The sequence below is a fragment of the Canis lupus genome, chromosome 1 (genome assembly GCF_011100685.1).
Source record: "Canis lupus familiaris isolate Mischka breed German Shepherd chromosome 1, alternate assembly UU_Cfam_GSD_1.0, whole genome shotgun sequence".
Taxonomy (NCBI): domain Eukaryota; kingdom Metazoa; phylum Chordata; class Mammalia; order Carnivora; family Canidae; genus Canis; species Canis lupus.
In genome coordinates this window covers 80,682,796-80,708,482 of record NC_049222.1, presented here as the reverse complement: position 1 = coordinate 80,708,482, position 25,687 = coordinate 80,682,796, and the positions used below count along the sequence as shown (strand labels likewise).

General features: G+C 40.7%; 1 long non-coding RNA gene across 2 annotated transcripts in view; it reads left to right on the top strand.

The window, feature by feature from the left end:
* The first annotated feature begins 341 nt into the window (after nucleotides 1-341).
* The window catches only part of LOC111096622, a 231,240-nt gene continuing 205,894 nt past the window's right edge, over nucleotides 342-25,687 (top strand). The window contains exon 1 of one of the 2 annotated variants that reach the window (XR_005354097.1): nucleotides 342-410. This is a non-coding gene — a long non-coding RNA (uncharacterized LOC111096622). The remainder of the gene's footprint in view (nucleotides 411-25,687) is intronic. The other variant, XR_005354098.1, reaches the window with a different exon arrangement.

Sequence of the window (25,687 nt, the reverse complement as noted above, 5' to 3'; positions counted from 1 at the left end):
TAAAATATTTATTGAAAGAGATAAGAATCATCAATAATTGTTACTTGATGGAGGTTTGTGGAAATATGCTCTTGCAAGCTCTGAGAACCATGTGGTTCTATTCAGAACAAATAATGAAGGTCAAAAGCACCATGGCGCTTACTTTGCCACAGTGCATTAAAAATTATATTCTTTGTCTGAAAGCTGCTGAATCTGATACACCACTTTGAATGCTTCCAGTGCATTAGTGGGGTAGGACATATGATGGTGACTCTATGTGTGGATGACCTTTGTGCATAGAATTAGGGGATGGCAGAAGGCAGAGTGATTTCGGTTACCACATTCTAGAATTATAGATCTATAGAAGGCTTCCGGAATCAGGAAGCTGAGATAACCTGGTCATGTGCAAGAGGGATTTTTATCTGAAAAAGGTAACTTTTCTTCTGCTTTTTTTCTGGCAAGATAGGGTCTACGGTGAGAGAGGAAGAAAACCACGGTATGTTGACTTTCTGCTTCCCTTCACAAAACACCCAACTCACCTGGCTGGTTTGTTTGTTTGTTTGTTTGTTTTTTAATCAGCCAAGCAGTTTAGGCTGGACAAACCACCGTACTTTCTGATTTTTATCCATTAACTTTATATGCTCATTACTCTCTATACAATTTTTTTTTTCTCTTCTTTTCTCCATCGCGATCTCTTCACCTGTCTCCTCTTCCTGTCTCTTAGTTCTTTCACTGTTGTTTGGTCATTCGTTCATTCAATGAGTACCCATGGAAGACGTTCTCTGTCTAAAGCGCTATGTAACATGCTTGGTCCAGAAATGGGTAACATTTGGTTCTAATCCTAAAGGACCTCACAGCCTACTTCGTGAGGGTTAGAAGAAGATAATCTAGAAGTTATATTTGTGCTTTGATTATCTTGATGCTTTGGGAGTATAGAATTCTTTTGTGTATATGTATTCCCCAGCTATGTGCTGTAAAAATACACAGAGATAAGTGAAGTAGTTAACTCTGTGGTCCTGGTGTTTGTAGTGTAGACTCTGGTCCCCCCCACCCTTGATCCCTCCTTACATTTCTTTCCTGTCTGTGGTAAACAGACAGACCCCTCCATGACCACCGCCAACCCTGGGCTTCCTCTTCTGGAAAGCTCTTATTTCAAGGCTATTGTTTAAAAGCTGTATTTTTGGTCAGTGTGCTCCCATATCATTACTATTGTTACTTTTTTTTTTAAAGATGATATTTATTTATTCATGAGAGACACAGAGACATAGGCAGAGGGAGAAGCAGGCTCCCCACGGAGAGCTTGATGCAGACTCGATGCCAGGACTCCAGGATCATGACCTGAGCCAAAGGCAGACGCTCAACCACTGATCCACCCAGGTGCCCCCACTGCTATCATTACTTAAAGAGGGCAGATAGGCTCAATGCACAAACTAAGAGGAGGGAATAAAGGGCTAGAGAATTTCAGTTCTGATTTTTGCAACTTTTCTCAGTTATTCTTTTAGAAAGTGCAAAATGGATACTTCCTCACACTCACAGTGCTTTCTGGTTCTCTCCTGTTGAAAAAAGACATCCACTTCTGACACTTAAAAAAAAAAAAAAGAAAGAAAGAAAGAAAGAGTCTCTTGGTGGTAAGAGACTCTTTGTTTCCTGTTCCTGGATCCTTCTAGGCACTCTTGGTTGCAAAGCTGCCTCAGAGTTGCAGGGCAGATCCCCAAGGCCCTGGCTCAGCGGGCTCCATGTGGGCCTCCCTGGCGTTCAGCAAAGTGACTCCTGACAGCACCGTTCATCATGCCAGCTCTCTCAAGAGCACAAGCAGAAAGGCACCTCATGTTCACTTCACAACCACAGAATCTTCATGCAGATCTATTCTGACGTGACTGCGACAGCAAAATAATTTTCAAAATGTTTTACGACCCCAGGCACCTCTAAAATAGCTTCACTTGTCACTTCCGTAGCCTCAAATCAGAATTAGACTAAATATCAGGGGGGATGGCAACAACACATTAGCCTGTCAAGCAGGAAGATCTGAACTTATGGGGAGTGTAGCATGGTCTAGAGATAGAAACCGTAGGGGAAAGTGCACTTAACTATGCGCCATATGCTGCTAGGTTAATATGGACTAAGCATTGGGAGACAGTTGGGAAGCGAGAAGCATTTGATAGTCTTGATTTGCATAGTGCTTTACAGTTTGTAATATATCCCCATATACGCTTTCTCTTTTTATTTTCATCACAGACTTCTAAGTGGGGTGGGGTGTGTATTGTCTCCGCATTACAGAAACAGCATCCAGCAAGTTCAAGACTGTGTCGGACCCAGCAGGAACCGTTTGTGCTCTGAGATGTGACTTTCACTCACCATTGCCCTCTGAATAGAATACCTAACACATTGCCTGGTATATAGTTGGCACTTAAATAGTTTCTAAATAACTCATGGAACGGCTGAGCTGGAACTTAAATCTAGGGCACTTCCATCTGGAGGTGAGGTGTCGATTGCCTTCCTGAGAGGGGAAAAGTAACTTAGAATCCCAGTATTGCTGTGGACGTGACGGTTAAAACTTTGTTCCAGAGCATAATCGCTACCCTGGGCTGGGAGAGCTGCATATTGAGTAAGGTAGGGCAGGCCTGAAGATGAGATTCAGGGATAAAAATGAGCATGGGTGCCAGAGAGACAGGTAGCCAGGGAGAAAAATCCATGTCCATAGCTCAAGAACCATGGTTAAGGGTCAGCCAGTCTAAGGTTTGTGTTTAGGCCACTTGTCCCCATTCTACATATGAGGAACTTGAGGCAGGAGAAGGATTTTGGCTACCGTCACCTTGAGTTGAAGATTATTTTATTCTCAAGTTCAGGTTCTCATTCACTACACTTGTCTGCCTCTGCGGGACCTGGTACTCACCACAGTTCCGTGGGATCAGCTAAGTGAAATCAATGCATCATGTGAGTCTTGTCCATTATCTACCAGGGAGACAGATGTGTGAGTAGCAACATATACCCTGTGATTGAGGCTGTGATCAGGGAGAGAGGAGCATGCAGTAGGGCTGCATGACAGCGCTGAGACTCCAAGGAGTTTGGTGGGGTTGCGGGGGTGGGGGGTAGTGTTGCAGCAGGAAGAGGGTGTAGCATGAGCAAGGGTAGAGAGAGAAGCCAGCCTTTGGAGTGATTGGAATGCCCCCTCTCAAGAGGCTGAAAGTGAGTAACAGCCAGATTCTAAAGGTCTGGTGCTGTCCCATGCTGGGGTTTGAACTTGATGAAGAAGCATCTGAAGCATCGGAAAAGCCACTGGAGAAATCTCTGCAGGGAGTTGCTTTGAATACCTGTACACTGTAGAAACACACTCTACCTCATTTCTTAGAAGTGTTTGCCATTTTTAAAGGGGGCTCTGAAACTCTCCATTTTACAGAACCATGTATTTCAAAGAAGTAATTCCAAACTAGAATTTGTAATACCTGGGGAGAGATTTAAAAGCATATTACATAGTTGTAAAGGAAAGAGGGCAAGACATATAATTAATGTTGATGACACTATATACATTAGGGGATTTTCTTTATATCTGAGGGCAGGGTCTGCAGTCCATCTTTAACCTTTCTGGCTTTGAAAACCCTGCAGGATATTAAATGCATCAAAAGGCCATTAACAGTATATTTGTCTACAGTAGGGAAGAAGACTGCTTTCTGATCCATGTAAATATCCCTTATTGATTTTAAAAAATCAGCCTGACAAAGTATAAAGTAGATATTTAAAATGTGCATAGTGCATGAAATTACCTCACATTACTAGTAAATGCATGCCTTGTAGCAATTATGTCACTTATGCTTACACTAATTAAGTGTTGATGTGTGAGCAGTAAGTTGCAATGATGTCGTTAACTAATGTACATAAATATTCCCTTTAAACTGTAATTGCACTTTGCCACAACGTAAAAGAAGGCAAGCTCAATTTAGGAATTATGTAGGACTGTTCTTTGAGAAAATGTTAACGAACTCTGTAAAGGGAGGGTTTGGTTCCAGAGTGCTATTTCAATTATAAGAGGGGGAAGAAAAACTGGGGAGGGGAGAAGGAAGGGTTTCAGGAGTGTCATTTACAAATCTGTGGAGAACATTTACATAGTCTCTTTTTTGAGACATGAGTGAGTGTCAACTGCACAGACTGAGTTTTTCAATCGAAGGAGCTGACCAGACTTCATGCACAGGCTGTCCCCAGCAGAGAGACACTGCACTGCGTTTCTGTCACAGGAACTTAGCTTATCCTAGGGAAATTTGTAGTGGCGTACTCATTTCCTTTAGTGAAGATTTATGATGCCCAACGATGATGTGATTTTATTTTTAACTCTAAAACTCTGAACTCTCTTTGTTCCCCCCAGAAACCAAGGCCCAGCCAGGTAGCACGAGAGGGGATGTGTCATCCTGAATTGCTTCTGCAACAGGAGTTCATACAGGATGGTGAAGCTTCTGTGGTTTGGAGTCAGAGGGCTCAGAATTCACTAACTAGGTATCTGAGCCCTCGGGGACACACATTATTCTCATTTTGTGGCTGCTAATGACCCCCCTCTGAAAATAGTAAGGTTATTTTCTAAAAATATTCCTCCCTCTGCCAAGAACAAAAGAAAGACTAGTGCCCCTTACAGAGCTTAAAACGAAGTTTGTTGACTCATGCTAAGAAGGAAATGAGCAAAGTGGGGAGAAAGGCCTGGCTATAATTATTAGCGACAGCATCTAGGGTAACAGCAGTCAGCAGACAAACCTCAATTAGGCTGGCAGCCCCAGCCCCTAGTGGGGCCGGAGTGTGAAGTGCGTGGTAAAGAGTTTGAGCTTTTTTTGACTTTACTTTGGCCTCCAGTTTTAGAGTTTAGTTTGTCATTTGAGGTTTGAACATTAGGTGAAATGAGAGGCCATTTTCTTGCTATTTGTTCTTGACATTTCTTAATTCATAGAATTTTAAGTGATGTATAATCTATGCTTAGTATACTATTCTCAGTGTCCAAAAAAGATTACTTTTAGGTGAAATCATTCTGTTGGGATGTATTTTTAGTACCTGAATGACTTCATTTTCTTGGATGGGCCTTATTACACTTGAATCAGTCAGGAGAGACTATGTTTTGCTGGAATGACACACAACCCCATGCTCTGTGGCTTAAAACAACAAAAGGTTATTTCTGGGTCATGTTTTATGTTCATCACATATCAATAGAAGGTTCTATTCACCATAATCATTCAGGGGTCTGATAGAATAATAGCCAGTCTCCATGTCTGAAGGAAAAGAGGGCTTAGGGGCACTTGGGTGGTTCAGTGGTTAAGTGTGTCTACCTTTGGCTTGGGTCCTGATCCCCGGGTCCTAGGATCGAGTCCCGCATCAGGCTCCCTGCGAGGAGCCTGATTCTCTCTCTGCCTATGTCTCTGCCGCTCTCTGTGTCTCTCATGAATAAATAAACAATATCTTTTTTTTTTAAAAAAAAGAGGGCTCTAGAAGGCCTCTCAGGGATTAGCTACTCTTGAGTGGCATCTCTTAGTGGCACACCCCACCCAAACATAAGAGGGCAAGTAAATATAATCCAAACATGTGCTGGGAGGGAGAGAATTAGGTATTTTTGGCAAACAGATACCACGATATTTACTTTTCTTACACTGAATTTCAAATTTGAACAAAGTGTTCATTGAGTGACTTCTGTAAGACAGTAACTATGCTAATGCTTTTTCATGCTATTTTAACCATCAGCAAAGAGGATGAAAAGGAAGGTTCTTAGGATCAAACCATTTTATTACCAGCGAGCTAACACACACACTGGCCAGGTTCCCGTCTGCCACACCCATTGTAAGTGAAATGTCAGTGCCAAGCACAAAAGATGAATTTCATAGTCATTTTCTTTGTACAGTTGGAATGTTTGCATTGAATATTTTTTAAATTAAAAGATACTATATTATAAAAATAGCTTGCATGAAATTATAAAGAAGAAAACATTAAAAAATACCAGCAGTAAAATTTCTTCAAGAATTAAAATGACTGAAAACTTATTAAATTGTTGCTGGAAATCTGTATTGAAGATTTAGTTGAGGTTCTGCACTGAAATTTAAATCCTGTGTAGCTCAGACACTTTGGTAATGTCTCTCCCTAATGGTGGGCACTTGAGCAAGTAAGCCATCAATTTTTGGAGTATTTATCTCTTAGATCCATATAGTTCTTGTTGATCTAAAGATCTCTTCAAGTAATTCTTGTAATTTTAAACAACTGACTTTGAGTTTTACTGAATGGAAAAGAAAAGAATTAATTGCATTTGTTTAATTTTTATTTTATTGAGTGGGTAAAATAGAAGGGTTACAGATAGGTTAAGGGGTTGGGAGGTTGGGAAGTCTGTGGATGGTGTAATAGCATTAGGTAGGAGAGGCTTTGTTCCCCCCACCTGAAAAATACCTCAGTCATTGTAGATTGGGCATGTTTCAGGTATTAAAAGCAGTCATGACTTACAAGACTACAGACTCAAATCTGAGGGACAGTAGCTGAATTTATTTCTTGTTGGCCAAGAGGGACCTGCAACTGGCAATGAGCCCTCTTGAAGCAAGCAAAAGTCAGGGTTTATGAAGAATTTGGAATAAGTATTGGGTGTGTTAGATTAAATTTAAATGAAGGGATCCCTGGGTGGCGCAGCGGTTTAGCGCCTGCCTTCAGCCCAGGGCGCGATCCTGGAGACCCGGGATCGAATCCCACGTTGGGCTCCCGGGGCATGGAGCCTGCTTCTCCCTCTGCCTGTGTCTCTGCCTCTCTCTCTCTCTCTCTCTCTCTCTGTGTGACTATCATAAATAAATAAAAAATTAAATTTAAATGAAGCAGCATTGTGATTGGTGAAGTAATTAATCAGATTAGTTAACATTGGCGATTAATTGGCTAGGGTTTGGCAGTAGTTGGTGTGGTGGTGGTTTGCTGACCGGGTGATTTAATGCAAAGGTTAGGTGTTTCAGGCATGAGTGCAAAGTTCTTTTTTACATTCTCATAAGGGTTCTCATCTTACCTTCAAAGCTCACTTTCTTTCTTCCACTGTCTATAATAGTCACTGGAGACTTCCATTATATATAAGAAGTCTAAAGCTAATCCTTTTCATATTGTAGCTTATAGATGAGATTCAATATACAAAAAATGTTTGAGTCTTTACCTTTATCATATGACAGGGGGTTTGCTTTCCAGTGGTATTTATCATCTGGGTCTGGTGAGGGAGTCAGAATTCAACATAAGTGAGTGTGAACAAGAATGGTAAGAGCTGTGAGAGAAGTCTGGATACCATAGTGAGGACATGATGGAGAGAATGCTCAATTGTGTATTCATAACCTGGGTTTTTAGTTAAGTCTTGAAAGGTAAGCCTCCATCTATGAGGCCATGAGTTCAGTCGAGGGATTCTGGGCAGAGAGGAGGGTATGTGGAAAAGCAGAGGACTGTTTTAAGTCACACTTTTCAGGGGACCGTGAGCAGTTCCATGTGCGCCGTGGAGTGATTTGTTTTTCTCCTTCCCTCACCCTCACTTTCTACCCGGCTTCCCCAGGTCTTGCTGTGGACTGAAGTCAGGTTAATGGAGGGCACCTTTGGGAATACAACTGGAAGTTGGCAAAAGACTAAACGTTTTTAACGTAATAACTGTGTTGGAGGTATGGAGAAGAAAGATCTAATTGTTTCTAAGATATTTAACCTTGAAACTAGTTCATAAGAAGAGCCTCCCACCTCCTCTATCCACAGAGTTGGAAGCACCTACACACTTCGAGGTCCCAGCTGGCTCAGAAGAAGGAATTAAATGCTGACAGCCTCTCCGGAAACCCAGAGATAAAATAAGTGAAGTGGGTACAGAGAGGAAAGAATTTACAAAGATGAAGGGTTTGTGTTGAAGAGGGAAAAATAATGAGGTACAGGATAGATTAGGATGGTTTAGGTGATAGGTCTGGCTTTCAACAGTAAGGGGAATTTATTGACTCATTTAGTAAATAACCCAAATAAATGTCCACCATGTCTTCAGGAATGAAACCCCATTTGTGTGTATATGTGTGTGTGGTTCTCTGAGTATTTGGCCTCACTCTCTGCCCACGTTTATGTTGGATTTATCCTTAGTCTGACATTATAGTGGCAAAGTAGCTGCTAGCTAGCAGCTTCAGGCTGCAAGCTTCCTTCTTCACAGCCAGAGGAAGTAACAGGATGCCTTCCCACATTCCTCAAAGTCCAGATCTTTATTATGATTGGAGCATCTTAGATCACGTGCCTGCCTCTGAATCAATACTAGAGGCCAGAAGAATGCTCTGAGCTGTTTGGAATAGGGCCAATTTACATACCCATCCCTGAACCATTCACCTCACTGTGGTGAGGGGTAGCCTCACTTGGTTTAGACCAACTAGAGCCTCTTGGAGTGAATCCAACTGAAGCTTCAAAGTTTTTTCTCAGCAGGAAAAATTGGAGAATTGAGGAAATATTCTCAAGAGAAAAATATTCTGGGGAGGCAAGCATAAAGTCCATTTCATGGGACCATCTGTGATACCCCAAATTCTACATTGAAGATCTCAGGCTTTTTGAAAGGCCTGACTTTCCTTTCTCGAAAGACCTGGGGCATAAAAGACTGAGCCTAAATGGAACACTTGCTTGTATTGCTAACTTCATGAGACAAGAGCATGTTCTTTCAATTCTGGACTGCATCACTCCACCCTTTACCCTGGCTCTGGAATTACAGCCAAGTCAGGATAATGAGAGGGGACCACATTAAGGAATTCAGCATTTCTCCTGAAAAATTTTAGAATTAGCCCAGAAGAATTTTGAGGTAAGAAGGTTTATGATGAGGCTTAGAGTCTGGAAGGGCAACAGTATTACTTGATTGGAGAATGAGAAGAAGAGACATTAGGCAGAAGTTTGGGCTATTTATGGCCATAAGAGCAGTGAGGACAGAGGTGAGGGTCCTACTGAAAAGACTGAAGGAACGATCTAAGGGTTTAATAAACAAATCAAGAGCACCTGGTGGTGAGAGCGTTTGGTGAGAGAGAATGGAGAATCTCTAGAGGAATGGCTGTGAGTGTCATGGTGCCTTTTTCTGAAAGGAAAGGAATAATTACAAAATACTCATATCTTGGTGCAGACTAAAAAAATAATAATGATTGTTTTTCCTTTTTATTTTCTTATGGTGAAAGTGTGTAGTAAGAGGTCATAGAATAAAGACAGTTTGCAAAGGTCTGAAACTCCATTTCCTTTCATCTGCTGAATTTCCGGCCACCAGTGAATACAGAGGCCTATGTTTTTTGTTCTTTTTCCTTTAGATGAAGGACTCTGAAGACGGATGTTTTCTCCTAAATTGTTCATGTTAGTGGAGGTGCTAGTTGGTGGGGGAAGTTTAATAACTGAAAAGTAAAGGGATATTGTTGAAAACACAGGTTTCATCTTACAGGAAAATTCCAATATTCCTGACTACTAAGTCATTGTGAGTCTTGAGAGTAAACTCTCTCTAGGTTAGAAATTTTAAAGGTTAATAATTGCTGGAGACTAGCTATAGTTCTTTTATTCCTTAATGGTTTTGAATGAAACATGATAGATGGAATTAAAACATAAAAACTTAGACCAAATCAGGTGGACTTGGATTTAGAATTTTTTTGCTCAGGAAAGAATGTGAGTTTCATTCACCTTGCCATCAAAAGGCAAGACAAACTGATTATTAAACAAATTTTTGCTACCTCATTGTTAGGATGTAATGTGGGTTTCCCACTGTTAGCCTTGATGGGTGATACTGCCGTTAAAATCATTTGTTTTTTTTTATATGGACTATTGGAGTCTTGTCTGGTTGAACAAAGGTCTCTCGTTGCTTTATAACTCAAGACAAACACTTTGCTGAGAAGAATCATTTGGAAAAGCTTGGCATATATAAATAACCACCAGCTCCTGTTTGGTTTCATTACTATGTCATAGGAAGTAAACTTAGGGATAGGAGCTAGATTGCCTAAGATACATTTATTGCTTTTTCTGTACAGTGAAATTCCAGAGTAGAGAGAGGATTTATAAAGTAACTGTTCTCTTCACATGTGTGTGTTGAGTAGGTTTCTACCACCAACTTTATTTTCTGCCTCAAGTTGCTTGGGTCTGAGAAGACTCTACAAACCTGTTGAGTCCTAGTGACTATACCTCTAGATCTTGTCTCCTCAATAGCAATGGAATAATGATACATTCCCTACCAGCCTAACAAATTTCTTATGAAGATTAAATGTTAGTACGTGGTAAGTGTCTACAATTTCTGACTTTGTAAGTGCCTCCCTCACCTCCACTTGCTGTCACAATGAAGCCTACGTGGCCTGCGAAATAAGGCTTTCCATGGTCTGATCTTGCTTTTTCTTGTCCAACTCCTCACCTTCCCCTCACCCTCACTACTTATACCTTCTATTCTACACACCAGATATAATGTCATTTGGTCTACTTATGGTTTCCACAGATAGTTCTATCTCATACTCCTGGGTGTTTTCTCTGCTCATTCTCTCTACTCCACATGCTTATTGTCAGGAGGAATTTTAGGAACTCTCTAGGTTTCTAGACCCTTCACCCCCTCTTCCAGAAGAACTGGACTCAAGGCAGATGTTGGCAGTAAGGCAATGAGTATTGAGGGGAAGACTGAGGAAGGTTTCTGAAGCTCCCCATTTTTCTTGATGATGGATATAGAAAGCATAGGGAGTCAGTACTGTCTCTGATTTTATAGATGGGGCATCTGAGTTGCAAAGGACTTAAATGATTTGTCCAAGGAGATAAAACTAGAAACTTGTAGATTTGGGATATGAACCTACGCAGTCTGACCAAACAACTAGGGCATTTCCTTTGTGCTATATAGAGTATGGTAGATAACTATTTGCTTATTCCTGCCTTACCCTGCTGTGTCTTTTCCTTCATTCTAATCTAGGCTGCAAGGCTTAGTAAAACTTGACTGAAAGCATAAGTGTAATGGAAAGGACCCACATGTAGAAAGTAAACATTTGTAGTGAAAGAACCATTAATGCAAAGATGTGCTTCCTTTGATGAACTCTCACTCTTTCTCTCTTTATTATTTTGTTTTATTTTTTGAAGATTTTATTTATTTATTCATGAGAGACACACACAGAGAGGCAGAGACACAGGCAGAGGGAGAAGCAGGCTCCCTGCAAGGAGCCTGATGTGAGACTTGATTCCAGGACCCTGGGATCATGCCCTAGGCCTAAGGCAGATATTTAACTGCAGAGCCACCCAGGTGCCCCTCTTTCTCTCTTTAAATAGCTGACCGATTCCGAGGATTCCTACCTGCTGCCAGTGGGAAGAGTATTCCTTTTTTTTTTTTAAATAATAAATTTATTTTTTATTGGTGTTCAATTTACCAACATACAGAATAACACCCAGTGCTCATCCCGTCAAGTGCCCCCCTCAGTGCCCGTCACCCATTCACCTCCACCCCCCACCCTCCTCCCCTTCCACCACCCCTAGTTCGTTTCCCAGAGTTAGGAGTCTTTATGTTCTGTCTCCCTTTCTGATATTTCCAACACATTTCTTCTCCCTTCCCTTATATTCCCTTTCACTATTATTTATATTCCCCAAATGAATGAGAACATACACTGTTTGTCCTTCTCTGATTGACTTACTTCACTCAGGATAATACCCTCCAGTTCCATCCACATTGAAGCAAATGGTGGGTATTTGTCATTTCTAATGGCTGAGGAATATTCCATTGTATACATAAACCACATCCTCTTTATCCATTCATCTTTCGATGGACACCGAGGCTCCTTCCACAGTTTGGCTATTGTGGATATTGCAGCTATAACAATCGGGGTGCAGGTGTCCCAGCGTTTCATTGCATCTGAATCTTTGGGGTAAATCCCAGCAGTGCAATTGCTGGGTCGTAGGGCAGGTCTATTTTTAACTCTTTGAGGAACCTCCACACAGTTTTCCAGGGTGGCTGCACCAGTTCACATTCCCACCAACAGTGTAAGAGGGTTCCCTTTTCTCTGCATCCTCTCCAACATTTGTGGTTTCCTGCCAGGTTAATTTTCTCCATTCTCACTGGTTTGAGGTGGTATCTCATTGTGGTTTTGATTTGTATTTCCCTGATGGCAAGTGATGCAGAGCATTTTTTCATGTGCGTGTTGGCCATGTCTATGTCTTCATCTGTGAGATTTCTCTTCATGTCTTTTGCCCATTTCATGATTGGATTGTTTGTTTCTTTGCTGTTGAGTTTAATAAGTTCTTTATAGATCGTGGAAACTAGCCCTTTATCTGATGCGTCATTTGCAAATATCTTCTCCCATTCTGTAGGTTGTCTTTGAGTTTTGTTGACTGTATCCTTTGCTGTGCAAAAGCTTCTTATCTTGATGAAGTCCCAATAGTTCATTTTTGCTTTTGTTTCTTTTGCCTTCCTGGATGTATCTTGCAAGAAGTTACTATGGCCGAGTTCAAAAAGGGTGTTGCCTGTGTTCTCCTCTAGGATTCTGATGGACTCTTGTCTCACATTTAGATCTTTCATCCATTTTGAGTTTATCTTTGTGTATGGTGAAAGAGAGTGGTCTAGTTTCATTCTTCTGCATGTGGATGTCCAATTTTCCCAGCACCATTTATTGAAGAGACTGTCTTTCTTCCAATGGATAGTCTTTCCTCCTTTATCGAATATTAGTTGACCATAAAATTCAGGGTCCACTTCTGGGTTCTCTATTCTGTTCCACTGATCTATGTGTCTGTTTTTGTGCCAGTACCACACTGTCTTGATGACCACAGCTTTGTAGTACAACCTGAAATCTGGCATTGTGATGCCCCCAGATATGGTTTTCTTTTTTAAAACTCCCCTGGCTATTCGGGGTCTTTTCTGATTCCACACAAATCTTAAAATAATTTGTTCCAACTCTCTGAAGAAAGTCCATGGTATTTTGATAGGGATTGCATTAGACGTGTAAATTGCCCTGGGTAACATTGACATTTTCACAATATTAATTCTGCCAATCCATGAGCATGGAATATTTTTCCATCTCTTTGTGTCTTCCTCAATTTCTTTCAGAAGTGTTCTATAGTTTTTAGGGTATAGATCCTTTACCTCTTTGGTTAGGTTTATTCCTAGGTATCTTATGCTTTTGGGTGCAATTGTAAATGGAATTGACTCCTATATTTCTCTTTCTTCAGTCTCATTGTTAGTGTATAGAAATGCCACTGATTTCTGGGCATTGATTTTGTATCCTGCCACGCTACCAAATTGCTGTATGAGTTCTAGCAATCTTGGGGTGGAGTCTTTTGGGTTTTCTGTGTAGCGTATCATGTCATCGGCGAAGAGGGAGAGTTTGACTTCTTCTTTGCCAATTTGAATGCCTTGAATGTCTTTTTGTTGCCTGATTGCTGAGGCTAGGACTTCCAGTACTATGTTGAATAGCAGTGTAGAGAGTGGACATCCCTGTCTTGTTCCTGATCTTAGGGGAAAGGCTCCCAGTGCTTCCCCATTGAGAATGATATTTGCTGTGGACTTTTTGGAGATGGCTTTTAAGATGTTGAGGAATGTTCCCTCTATCCCTACACTCTGAAGAGTTTTGATCAGGAATGGATGCTGTATTTTGTCAAATGCTTTCTCTGCATCTAATGAGAGGATCATATGGTTCTTGGTTTTTCTCTTGTTGATATGATGAATCACATTGATTGTTTTACTAGTGTTGAACCAGCCTTGTGTCCCGGAGATAAATCCTACTTGGTCATGGTGAATAATTGTCTTAATGTACTATTGGATCCTATTGGCTAGTATCTTGTTGAGAATTTTTGCATCCATGTTCATCAGGGATATTGGTCTGTAATTCTCCTTTTTGGTGGGGTCTTTGTCTGGTTTTGGAATTAAGGTGATGCTGGCCTCATAGAACGAATTTGGAAGTATTCCATCTCTTTCTATCTTTCCAAACAGCTTTAAAGAATAGGTATGGTTTCTTCTTTAAACGTTTGATAAAATTCCCCTGGGAAGACATCTGGCCCTGGACTTTTGTGTCTTGGGAGGTTTTTGATGACTGCTTCAATTTCCTCCCTGGTTATTGGCCTGTTCAGGTTTTCTATTTCTTCCTGTTCCAGTTTTGATAGTTTGTGGCTTTCCAGGAATGCGTCCATTTCTTCTAGATTGCCTAATTTATTGGCGTATAGCTGTTCATAATATGTTTTTAAAATCGTTTGTATTCTTTGGTGTTGGTAGTGATCTCTCCTTTCTCATTCATGATTTTATTAATTTGAGTCTTCTCTCTCTTCTTTTTAATAAGGCTGGCTAATGGTTTATCTATCTTATTAATTCTTTCAAAGAACCAATTCCTGGTTTTGTTGATCTGTTCCACAGTTCTTCTGGTCTTGATTTCATTGAGTTCTGCTCGAATCTTTATTAACTCTCTTCTTCTGCTGGGTGTAGGATCTATTTGCTGTTTTTTCTCTAGCTCCTTAATGTGTACGGTTAGCTTTTGTATTTGAGTTCTTTCCAGTTTTTGAATGGATGCTTGTATTGCTATGTATTTCCCCCTTAGGACCTCTTTTGCTGCATCCCAAAGATTTTGAACGGTTGTATCTTCATTCTCATTAGTTTCCATGAATGTTTTTAATTCTTCCTTAATTTCCTGGTTGACCCTTTCATCTTTTAGCAGGATGGTCCTTAACCTCCACGTGTTTGAGGTCCTTCCCAACTTCTTGTTGTGATTTAGTTCTAATTTCAAGGCATTATGGTCTGAGAATATGCAGGGGACGATCCCAATCTTTTGTTATCGGTTCAGATTTGTGACCCAGTATGTGGTCTATTCTGGAGAAAGTTCCATGTGCACTTGAGAAGAATGTGTATTCAGTTGGGTTTGGATGTAAAGTTCTGTAGATATCTGTGAAATCCATCTGGTCCAGTGTATCATTTAAAGCTCTCGTTTCTTTGGAGATGTTGTGCTTAGAAGACCTATCGAGTATAGAAAGAGCTAGATTGAAGTCACCAAGTATAAGTGTATTATTATCTAAGTATTTATTCACTTTGGTTATTAATTGATTTAAATATTTGGCAGCTCCCACATTCGGGCATATATATTGAGGATTGTTAAGTCCTCTTGTTGGATAGATCCTTTAAGTATGAGATAGTGTCCCTCTTCATCTCTCACTACAGTCTTCGGGGTAAATTTTAGTTTATCTGATAGTTTATCTGATATAAGGATGGTACCCCTACTTTCTTTTGAGGACCATTTAAATGGTAAATGGTTCTCCAACCTTTTATTTTCAGGTTGTAGGTGTCCTTCTGTCTAAAATGAGTCTCTTGTAGACAGCAAATAGATGGGTCCTGCTTTTTTATCGTCTGAAACCCTGCGCCTTTTGATGGGGTCATTAAGCCCGTTCACGTTCAGAGTTACTATTGAAAGATATGAGTTTAGTGTCATCATGATATCTATTCAGTCCTTGTTTTTGTGGATTGTTCCACTGAACTTCTTCTTAAAGGGGAATTTTAAGAGTCCCCCTTAAAATATCTTGCAGAGCTGGTTTGGAGGTCACATATTCTTTCAGTTCCTGCCTGTCTTGGAAGCTCTTTATCTCTCCTTCCATTTTGAATGAGAGCCTTGCTGGATAAAGTATTCTTGGTTGCATGTTCTTCTCATTTAGGACCCTGAATATATCCTGCCAGCCCTTTCTGGCCTGCCAGGTCTCTGTGGAGAGGTCTGCTGTTACCCTAATACTCCTCCCCATAAAACTCAGGGATTTCTTGTCTCTTGCTGCTTTATCTTTGGAATTTGAAGGCTTCACTATTAAATGTCGAGGTGTTGAACGGTGATTTTATTGATTTTAGGGGGGGGGATCTCTCTATTTCCTGGATCTGAATGCCTGTTTTATTGATTTTAGGGGAGGATCTCTCTATTTCCTGGATCTGAATGCCTGTTTCCCTTCCCAGATTAGGAAAGTTTTCAGCTATGATTTGTTCAAATACATATTCTGGCCCTCTGTCCCTTTCGGCGCCCTCGGGAACCCCAATTAAATGTAGGGTTTTCTTCCTCAGGCTGTCGTTTATTTCCCTTAATCTATGCTCATGGTCTTTTAATTGTTTGTCTCTTTTTTCCTCAGTTTCCCTCTTTGCCATCAGCTTGTCTTCTATATCACTCACTCGTTCTTCCACCTCGTTAACCCTCGTCATTAGGACTTCTAGTTTGGATTGCATCTCATTCAATTGATTTTTAATTTCTGCCTGATTAGCTCTAAATTCTGCAGTCATGAAGTCTCTTGAGTCCTTTATGCTTTTTTCTAGAGCCACCAGTAGCTGTATAATAGTGCTTCTGAATTGGCTTTCTGACATTGAATTGTAATCCAGATTTTGTAACTCTGTGGGAGAGACGACTGTTTCTGATTCTTTCTTTTGAGGTGAGGTTTTCCTTCTAGTCATTTTGCTCAGTGCAGAGTGGTCAAAAACAAGTTGTATTGGGAAAAGGAGAAAAAGAGAGGAGAGAAAGAAGGAAAGAAAAGAGAAAAAGAAAAAAGGAAGAAGAAAAAGAGAAAGAAAAAGAAAGGAAAAAAAAGGGTGGGGGAAGCAAACAGAAATCAAAAGAAAAAAAAAAACACGAGGGAGTAATTTCTGATTCTGTATACTTTAAGTCCCTTGACTTCCCCTGGAACTTGTCCGTCTAGCTGGTCTTCTGGGGGAGGGGCCTTTGTGCTGATTTTCAGGTGTTAGCACTTGGGGGAGCTGCTCTGCCCCCTGCCTGGTGCAGGGCTCAGTGGGGGTTGTTTACCCCGTGAGGCCCCAGGAGGAACAACCACAGTGGCGGGGCCAGCTCTGGAGCCCTGGATTCAGCTCCCGCAGGAACTAGGAGCTCTCGGTCTGCAGGGCCTGGAGGCTCCGGGGCGGGGCCGCTGATCTGCTCAGCTCGCGGCATGAGCGTCCTTGCTGTCCTGGGCCCTCCCGGCCTCTGCGTGTCCCGGGGGAGGCCGGATCCTGGGCTGTGTCCCGGCGCCCTGTGCTCCCGGGGCCTGCGCTGTTGGATTCGCTGCTCCCGGGCCACGCAGCCCCCTCCGCGGAGCCGCCGCCCGAGCCCCTCCGAGCTGCTCCGGGTCCCGCTGTGCGCGCTGCAGCCCTTAGGGAGCTCGGCGCACTCTCCCCGGGGCGCAGGTGTCTGTTAGTGTCCCAGGTAGCCCGAGGGCATCCCCGCCCTCCTGGGGTCCTGCTCTAACTCCCTGCAAGGCCTTTCCGCCCGGGAAGGTTGGTGCAGCTCCTGCTTCTCCAGGACGGGGCTCTCCTGTCCTGGGGACATTCGCCCCGGCCTCAGCCCGGCTCCTCGCGGGGCCCCTCCCCCTTGGATGCCTTTTGTTTCTTTCTTTTTCCCCACCTTCCTACCTTGATAGAAGCGCAAACTCTTCTCACTGTAGTATTCCGGCTGGTCTCTCTTTAAATCTCAGGCCGAATTCATAGATTTTCAGGATAATTTGAAGGTAATCTAGGTAATTTGGTGGGGACAGGTGATTTGGGGACCCTACTCTTCTGCCATCTTGCCCCTCCTCTCTCTGGGAAGAGTATTCCATCAGGCGCCAGTAGCTTACCTTTCTTTGGAGTCTGTGTTTCCACCATTCCCTATCTCATATCTGCTTCTAAGTCAGTTTACCCATTCTGGTTATTTATTTCTGAGTAACAAACAACCCTAAACCTCATTCATTTAAAATAACATCCTTTTGACCTAACATGGTTTTGAGGGTAGAATTTTGGATAGCTCTCAGCTTCTGTTCTACTTTGCGTTAACTGGAATCATTGGATGATATCCAGCAGAAGGCAAGGCTGGTCTGGAGGGACTGGGAACACTTTCTTGGAGGCGATAGCTGGAAGGCTGGAATCAGCCATCTCCTTCCCCTTTCCATGTTGTGTCATAAACCCTCAAGGCTTCTCCATGTGGCCTCTTCAACAGGACGGTTAGATCTTTCACTGACATCTTAGGGCCTGCTACTCTTGAATATATTCTTCATCTCACGTGTTTGCTTTTTGACCTTAAAAAGCTTGTAGTGAATATTCCAGGGAGAGGAAGTGGAAGCTGCCAGTGTCCCAAGACCTAGAAGCTGCCACATGTCCCTTCTGCCATATTCTATTGGTCAAAGTGTCACTGAGCCTAGTCCACATTTGAAGGGAAGGGTCAGAGACTCTCATCTCCTGATGTAGGCAGTGTTAAGTAGGTAGTGGATATCACTGATCAACCACAATAACCTTCTGCAGAAAGCTGCTCTGTTCAGAGTGAAGGCAGGGAGACAGTACAGAGCAGTGGTCAGACACCTAGACTCTGGTGGTTTTATGAATTAAGATCCTGAGCCCATTATTTACTCATTGTGTGCTTTGGGGCATTTGAGCACTCTATGCTGCAGTTTCCTCATTTAAAAAAAAAAAACAGAACTAATATTCATCCCTACTTCATACAGTGTGGGAAGTTAATGCGTCCTTTATTCACATAGGACAAAGCCCAGTCGCTAATGGAGAACTGTAAAGATGATCTCTTTTTAGTGGCAGAGTAGTACCACTAGTCATTGTCTCTGTGCCTTTGTTCCTGGAGGGGGTCATGGCTGTCCTTTACTAAATGGCCCAGTGACATGACATCAGCCTCCTTCCCAGCAAAATCTCCTCCTGCCCACCCCCCCAAAAAAAACCCGATACTCATAGATCCTCCAAAAGGGCGGCCTCTCATCACCAAAGCTAATGAAGAAAATTCCTGGTGGATTTTCTTGACCTTGAACAATGCAGGCTTTACTGCTCTTAGGACCAGAGTTGGTTACAGCACTGTCTCACACCTATCAGAACGCTTTTTAAATTGTGTTGAAATTAGCTGTTTAATCATCTGTCTCTCCTATTAGACTGTGAATTACTTGAGAGTAGGAATTTGAAGCTTCGTCTTTTCATTTCCAGGGCTTAACAAGATACCTAGCAATAGGCGTTCAATATATTTGTCAAAGGACTGACAGTATTTTCTTCATTATTCGGGCAAAATACAGGTGGGTCAGAGTGACTGTAGAAGTTGTACTAGTGAATAAAATGTTAGAATTACATTCTTACAGGACATTTTTAATAGCTAAAAAAGCAAATACATGTCATGAAGAATATAATTCAGGAGTCATAATTAAATAATGCTTTCTTTATTTCTTCTCAATATATATGTTAGGTCCTAAATTTAACTCAGATGCCAGTTACAAATTTTCTTTTTTTTTTGCTATGTAATAAGTGATGTATCATGGCTCCACTGTACTTTAGTATCACCTGAAATTATGGCTTCTCTCATACTCACATTTGTGTTCTGGTTTATTATTTTTTATGTATCTATCATTTCTCATCATTTTCTGAAGTTTTGGGCTTTTTACCTTTCCATTGTGTGGGCATTGAGTTCTGGAAAACATATTTTGTTTTCCCTCTTGGTTTTGTAACTCTACCTCTTGGTTTTCCAGACAACTTCAGATTTGCCCTTTTATCACTCCTTTCACAGAATGTTGACATTGCTTTTGGTTTTCAGTGGCTCTCTATTGCTTATCCTCCATTCCTCAAGGATTATGTATCACATTTAGGTCATTGTTCAGTGCCCCTGTTTCCAAACAAAATCCAGTTTCTTGAGTTAGTTGGGTCCTCGTGGATATAAATGGAGTGGAGAATGACAATCACAACAAATGAATGATGGCCAAAGCTGTCCTAACGAAGGTCCCTAAACCCTACTGAGAAAACAAAACAAAACAAACAAACAAACAAAAACAAAGCCTCTCATTTTGTTGGCTGAATACACAAAGTAAAACATTAAAAAGATTAGATGTAGACAATATTCCTCCACTCTTTTCCTAAGTGGATTCCCCACTGGGATCACCAAGTGTAACCCTGAATAAGTACAAATGTTGTAAAGTCATTATTACATCCTGGATCTTACTTGGTTTGCTGCAAGATTTCTTTCACTTTGTAGTGCCTGCTTGCTTAAAATCCATAACCTTGATCACTCATTTCATTTGTTGATTTAATAAAGACTGTGAAACTTCTGGGTTGACTTAAAAAATAATGAAACTAGCTAATTTTTAACAAATATCTAAGTGTGGTTGCAATGCATGCACTGTGTTGAACATATGGGGGATGTTATTGTAATTGGGTCCTTCGTTTCTAAGAGCCTCTCAAAGAAGATCCTAGGTGTTAAAGCTGAATTTTAGTCTTTGAGTCTTAATCCCCAAACTTTATGGATAAGAAATATAAAGTCTGAAAGGTTAAATGACCTTGGGAAATGCATTTAACAACTTTTTTTGCATTTCAATTTCCTCATCTAAAAAATGGAACTCATAATGTCCCATTCATGAGGTTGTCATAAGAATTAAAGTCGATAATAAAGGTATGGTGCTTAGCCAACTACTGCCTATAGTAAGTTCCCAATAAATGGTATCTTTTTAAAGATTATTGTTGGCTATGGTTATATAAATAGGAGGTGGTAAAGCAGGGATACAAATCCAGTTCTCTCAAGTCTATTGTTTTATATAGTTCTCCATGCCATAAATATATTATTTTCCAGTTTGGGAAAAATTTCTTTCAGTCAAGTCATATTTGGAAATAGGTGTTAATTGTCAGATTGCTGTTTATTTTCACCATATCACAACAGAAACAGAAACAATATTTCAAACAAAAACCATAGCCCTCAAACTTTGTGTGTGCACTGCTTAAATATAGCATTAAGTTAAAAGTCAAATATTTTTTTAAAGTTAAGACTTTCTAATATAGACACAGATTAAATGTCACCCATTTGTTCTGCTAAGCATCCCAAATGCTACAGGATTTGCTCCAGATTGTAATTCCTATTAGATCTTTTGCACTTTCATTGCTTATCAGTTTATCTTGCAGCTATTATAGTAGTGGTCAATCTGGGCTATCTCTTCCTGAGGGTCAGGAGTAAATCCTGCTGCCCTGTCCCATTTGTAGGATTCCCATTCAGAACTGGGCAGCAGCCAGTGCTGCTGGGAGGCTGGTGAATTGGATGCTCACCAGCCCTCTGTTCTTGGAAAGCCTATCTTCTTATCACTTTATGTTAAATATGGATGGGAAAGGCTCTCCTAATCTAACCTTCTGTGTTTATCCAGCTCTGAAATGCAAGCATTACTTTCTTATGGAAGCCTAAATGGAACAATATTTAATGGAGCCCCACACAGCTGAAACATGCTGCTAGGTCTTCAGTTTACATCTCGCTTGTCCTCTGTATTGTTATATTAAAGCAAGATTTGCATGACTTTAGTGCCATGGGTAGTTTTTCCACTTAGTGGAGGCTAACTTTTTCAATATAAGCTTTGTGTTTGTATAAAATTATGTCTACTTCTTTGTCTTCTCCTCTTTCTTGATTTCAGGCATCTATCTATATTCACTCATCAGCTTTAACCCTGAAAGCAATGGTGCTTGTATTAGTGTTCTCCAGAGAAATAGAATAATAGAATATATATATATATATTATAAGGAATTGGATCACGTGATTATGAAAGCTGACAAGTCCTACCATCTGCAGTCAGCAAGCTGGAAATCCAGGAGAGCCAGTGTTGTAGTTCCAGTCTAAACGCAGGAAAAACCCAATGTCTCAGCTCAAGGCAAGCCAACAGGAAGAATTTCCCCCTTTTGCAGGAGGGTCAGCTTTTTAGTTCTAGTCAGGCCTTCAACTGATTGGATGAGGCTCACCTATATTATAGAGGGAAATTTTTATTCAGTCTACCCATTTAAATGTTACTCTTGCCTAGAAACACACTCACAGGAACACACAGACTAATGCTTGACCAAATGTCTGGGCATTCCATGGCTCAGTCAAATTAATACATAAATTAACCGTCACATGCCAACATATGTGTAAATTAGACATATTATTCAGCTAAGCCTTAGTATCTCTCTTGGCATAAATAAAAAATAATATGAAATTCAATGTGTAAAGTCAACTAAATGACAATGTATGCAAAACACTTAGCTCTATGTTTTAGTTTTAAATGTTCATTAGATGTTTATTGGACCTTTTCATTCTCCTTGTCTCTGAACATTTCTTTCCATCTGTTTATGTTCTGTATTGAATTATTAATTTTAATATTTTTTCCAGTTTATTCATTCCTTATTCAGCTGTGTCTAAATTTTTGTTCAGTGTATTGACATTTTAATTTGATTTTTATTTTAGATATAGCATGAGTCATGGGAGGGACAGAGGCAGAGGGGGAGAGAGAACCCCAAGCAGATTTCATGTTAAGCTCTGTCTGATGCAGGAATCCATCCCAGGACCTTGAGATCACAACTTTAGCCAAAATCAAGATTTGCATGCTTAACCAACTGAGCCACCCAGGCACCTCAGGAAAATATTTTTTACATGTAGAATCTCTATTCAGTTCATTCCAGATATGCTTTGCTTTCCTTCATTGTTTCTTGTTCGTTTTTAGTGTATAAAGATTTTAATTTCTCTCTTCTTTTATGTCTTCTTTAATGGCCTCTCAGTAATGAAGGATTTATTTAGCTATATGCAAAAGTATAAACTCCAAAGAGAAGTATGAATACATATAAGAATAGCAAAATATATTTTAGTGAGAGGGAGTACGTGTGAGTGGGGGGAGGGGCGGAGTAAGAGGGAGAGAGAGAATCTCCAGCAGACTTCTCTCTGAGCATGAAGCCCTATGCAGGGCTTGATCTCATGGACCCTGAGATTATGACCTGAGCTGAAATCAAGAATCTGATGCTTAAGCGACTGAGCCACCCAGGTGCCTGCAAAATACTTTTTAATCCATTTTTTAAAGCCTCCATTATACAAAATTTAAAGACAAGTCACAGATTGGGAAAAGATATCTTCAGTGTATGTAACATAATAAGTATTGATACCAAAAATGTGGATATTAAGGAGGGCAATTGTGATGAGCACTGGGTATTATATGTAAGGGGTGAATCACTAAATTCACTCCTGAAACCAATATCACACTATCTACTAACTAGAATTAAAATAGAAACCTTAAACAAAAAACCAAAATCAATATGCTGCAAAATTTATGAGAAATGGAATTTTGAAACTTAAAATAAAAATAAAACATAAATAGAACTATTATAGAACAAATGGGAAAAAAACAATTTATATAAAAAAAGATACTCACAAGCTGTTCATTGACAAGGAAACCCAAATGACAAACATAAGAAATTTGTTATATTGTGGGAAATTTTTTTTTGTAAATTTATTTTTTATTGGTGTTCAATTGGCCAACATATAGAATAACACCCAGTGGTCATCCCATCAAGTGTCTCCCTCAGTGCCTGTCACCCAGTCACCCCGACCCCCACCCACCTCCCCTTCCCCCACCCCTAGTTCGTTTCCCAGAGTTAGGAGTCTCTCATGTTCTGTCTCCCTTTCTGATATTTCTCACTCATTTTTTTCTCCTTTCCCCTTTATTCCCTTTCACTATTTTTTATGTTCCCCAAATGAATGAGACAAATAATGTTTGTCCTTCTCCAATTGACTTACTTCACTCAGCATAATACCCTCCAGTTCCATCCACGTCGAAGCAAATGGTGGGTATTTGTTATTTCTAATGGCTGAGTAATATTCCATTGTATACATAGACCACATCTTCTTTATCCATTCATCTTTCAATGGACACCGAGGCTCATTCCACAGTTTGGCTATTGTGGACATATTATGAGCAGCTATACACCAATAAATTAGGCAATCTAGGAGAAATGGACACATTCCTGAAAAACCACAAACTATCAAAACTGGAACAGGAAGAAATAGAAAACCTGAACAGGCCAGTAACCAGGGAGGAAATTGAAGCAGTCATCAAAAACCTCCCAAGACACAAAAGTCCAGGGCCAGATGGCTTCTCAGGGGAATTCTATCAAACGTTTAAAGAAGAAACCATACTTATTCTACTAAAGCTGTTCGGAAAGATAGAAAGAGATGGAATACTTCCAAACTCATTCTATGAGGCCAGCATCACCTTAATTCCAAAACCAAAGACCCCACGAAAAAGGAGAATTATAGACCAATATCCCTGATGAACATGGATGCAAAAATTCTCAACAAGATACTAGCCAATAGGATCTAACAATACATTAAGAAGATTATTCACCACATGACCAAGTGGGATTTATCCCCTCGATGCAAAGCTGGTTCCACACTCGTAAAGCAATCAGTGTGATTGATCATATCAGCAAGAGAAAAAACAAGAACCATATGATCCTCTCAATGGATGTAGAGAAAGCATTTGACAAAATAACAGCATCCATTCCTGATCAAAACTCTTCAGAGTGTAGAGATAGAGGGAACATTCCTCAGCATCTTAAAAGCCATCCATGAAAAGCCCGCAGCAAATATCATTCTCAATGGAGAAGCACTGGGAGCCTTTCCCCTAAGATCAGGAACGAGACAGGGATGTCCACTCTCACCACTGATATTCAACATAGTACTGGAAGTCCTAGCCTCAGCCATCAGGCAACAAAAAGAAATAAAAGGTATTCCAATTGGCAAAGAAGAAGTCAAACTCTCCCTCTTCGTAGATGACATGATACTGTACGTAGAAAACCCAAAAGACTCCACCCCAAGATTGCTAGAACTCATACAGCAATTCGGCAGTGTGGCAGGATACAAAATCAATGCCCAGAAATCAGTGGCATTTCTATACACTAATAATGAGACTGAAGAAAGAGAAATTAAGGAGTCAATCCCATTTACAATTGCACCCAAAAGCATAAGATACCTAGGAATAAGCCTAACCAAAGAGGTAAAGGATCTATACTCTAAAAACTACAGAATACTTCTGAAAGAAATTGAGGAAGACACAAAGAGATGGAAAAATATTCCATGCTCATGGATTGGAAGAATTAATATTGTGAAAATGTCAATGTTACCCAGGGCAATTTACACGTTTAATGCAATCCCTATCAAAATACCATGGACTTTCTTCAGAGAGTTGGAACAAATTATTTTAAGATTTGTGTGGAATCAGGGATCCCTGGGTGGCGCAGCAGGTTTGGCGCCTGCCTTTGGCCCAGGGCACGATCCTGGGGACCCAGGATCAAATCCCACATCGGGCTCCCGGTGCATGGAGCCTGCTTCTCCCTCTGCCTGTGTCTCTGCCTCTCTCTCTCTCTCTCTCTATCTGTGACTATCATGAATAAATAAATTAAAAAAAAAAAGATTTGTGTGGAATCAGAAAAGACCCCGAATAGCCAGGGGAGTTTTAAAAAAGAAAACCATATCTGGGGGCATCACAATGCCAGATTTCAGGTTGTACTACAAAGCTGTGGTCATCAAGACAGTGTGGTACTGGCACAAAAACAGACACATAGATCAGTGGAACAGAATAGAGAACCCAGAAGTGGACCCTGAACTTTATGGTCAACTAATATTCGATAAAGGAGGAAAGACTATCCATTGGAAGAAAGACAGTCTCTTCAATAAATGGTGCTGGGAAAATTGGACATCCACATGCAGAAGAATGAAACTAGACCACTCTCTTGCACCAGACACAAAGATAAACTCAAAATGGATGAAAGATCTAAATGTGAGACAAGATTCCATCAGAATCCTAGAGGAGAACACAGGCAACACCCTTTTTGAACTCGGCCATAGTAACTTCTTGCAAGATACATCCAGGAAGGCAAAAGAAACAAAAGCAAAAATGAACTATTGGGACTTCATCAAGATAAGAAGCTTTTGCACAGCAAAGGATACAGTCAACAAAACTCAAAGACAACCTACAGAATGGGAGAAGATATTTGCAAATGACGTATCAGATAAAGGGCTAGTATCCA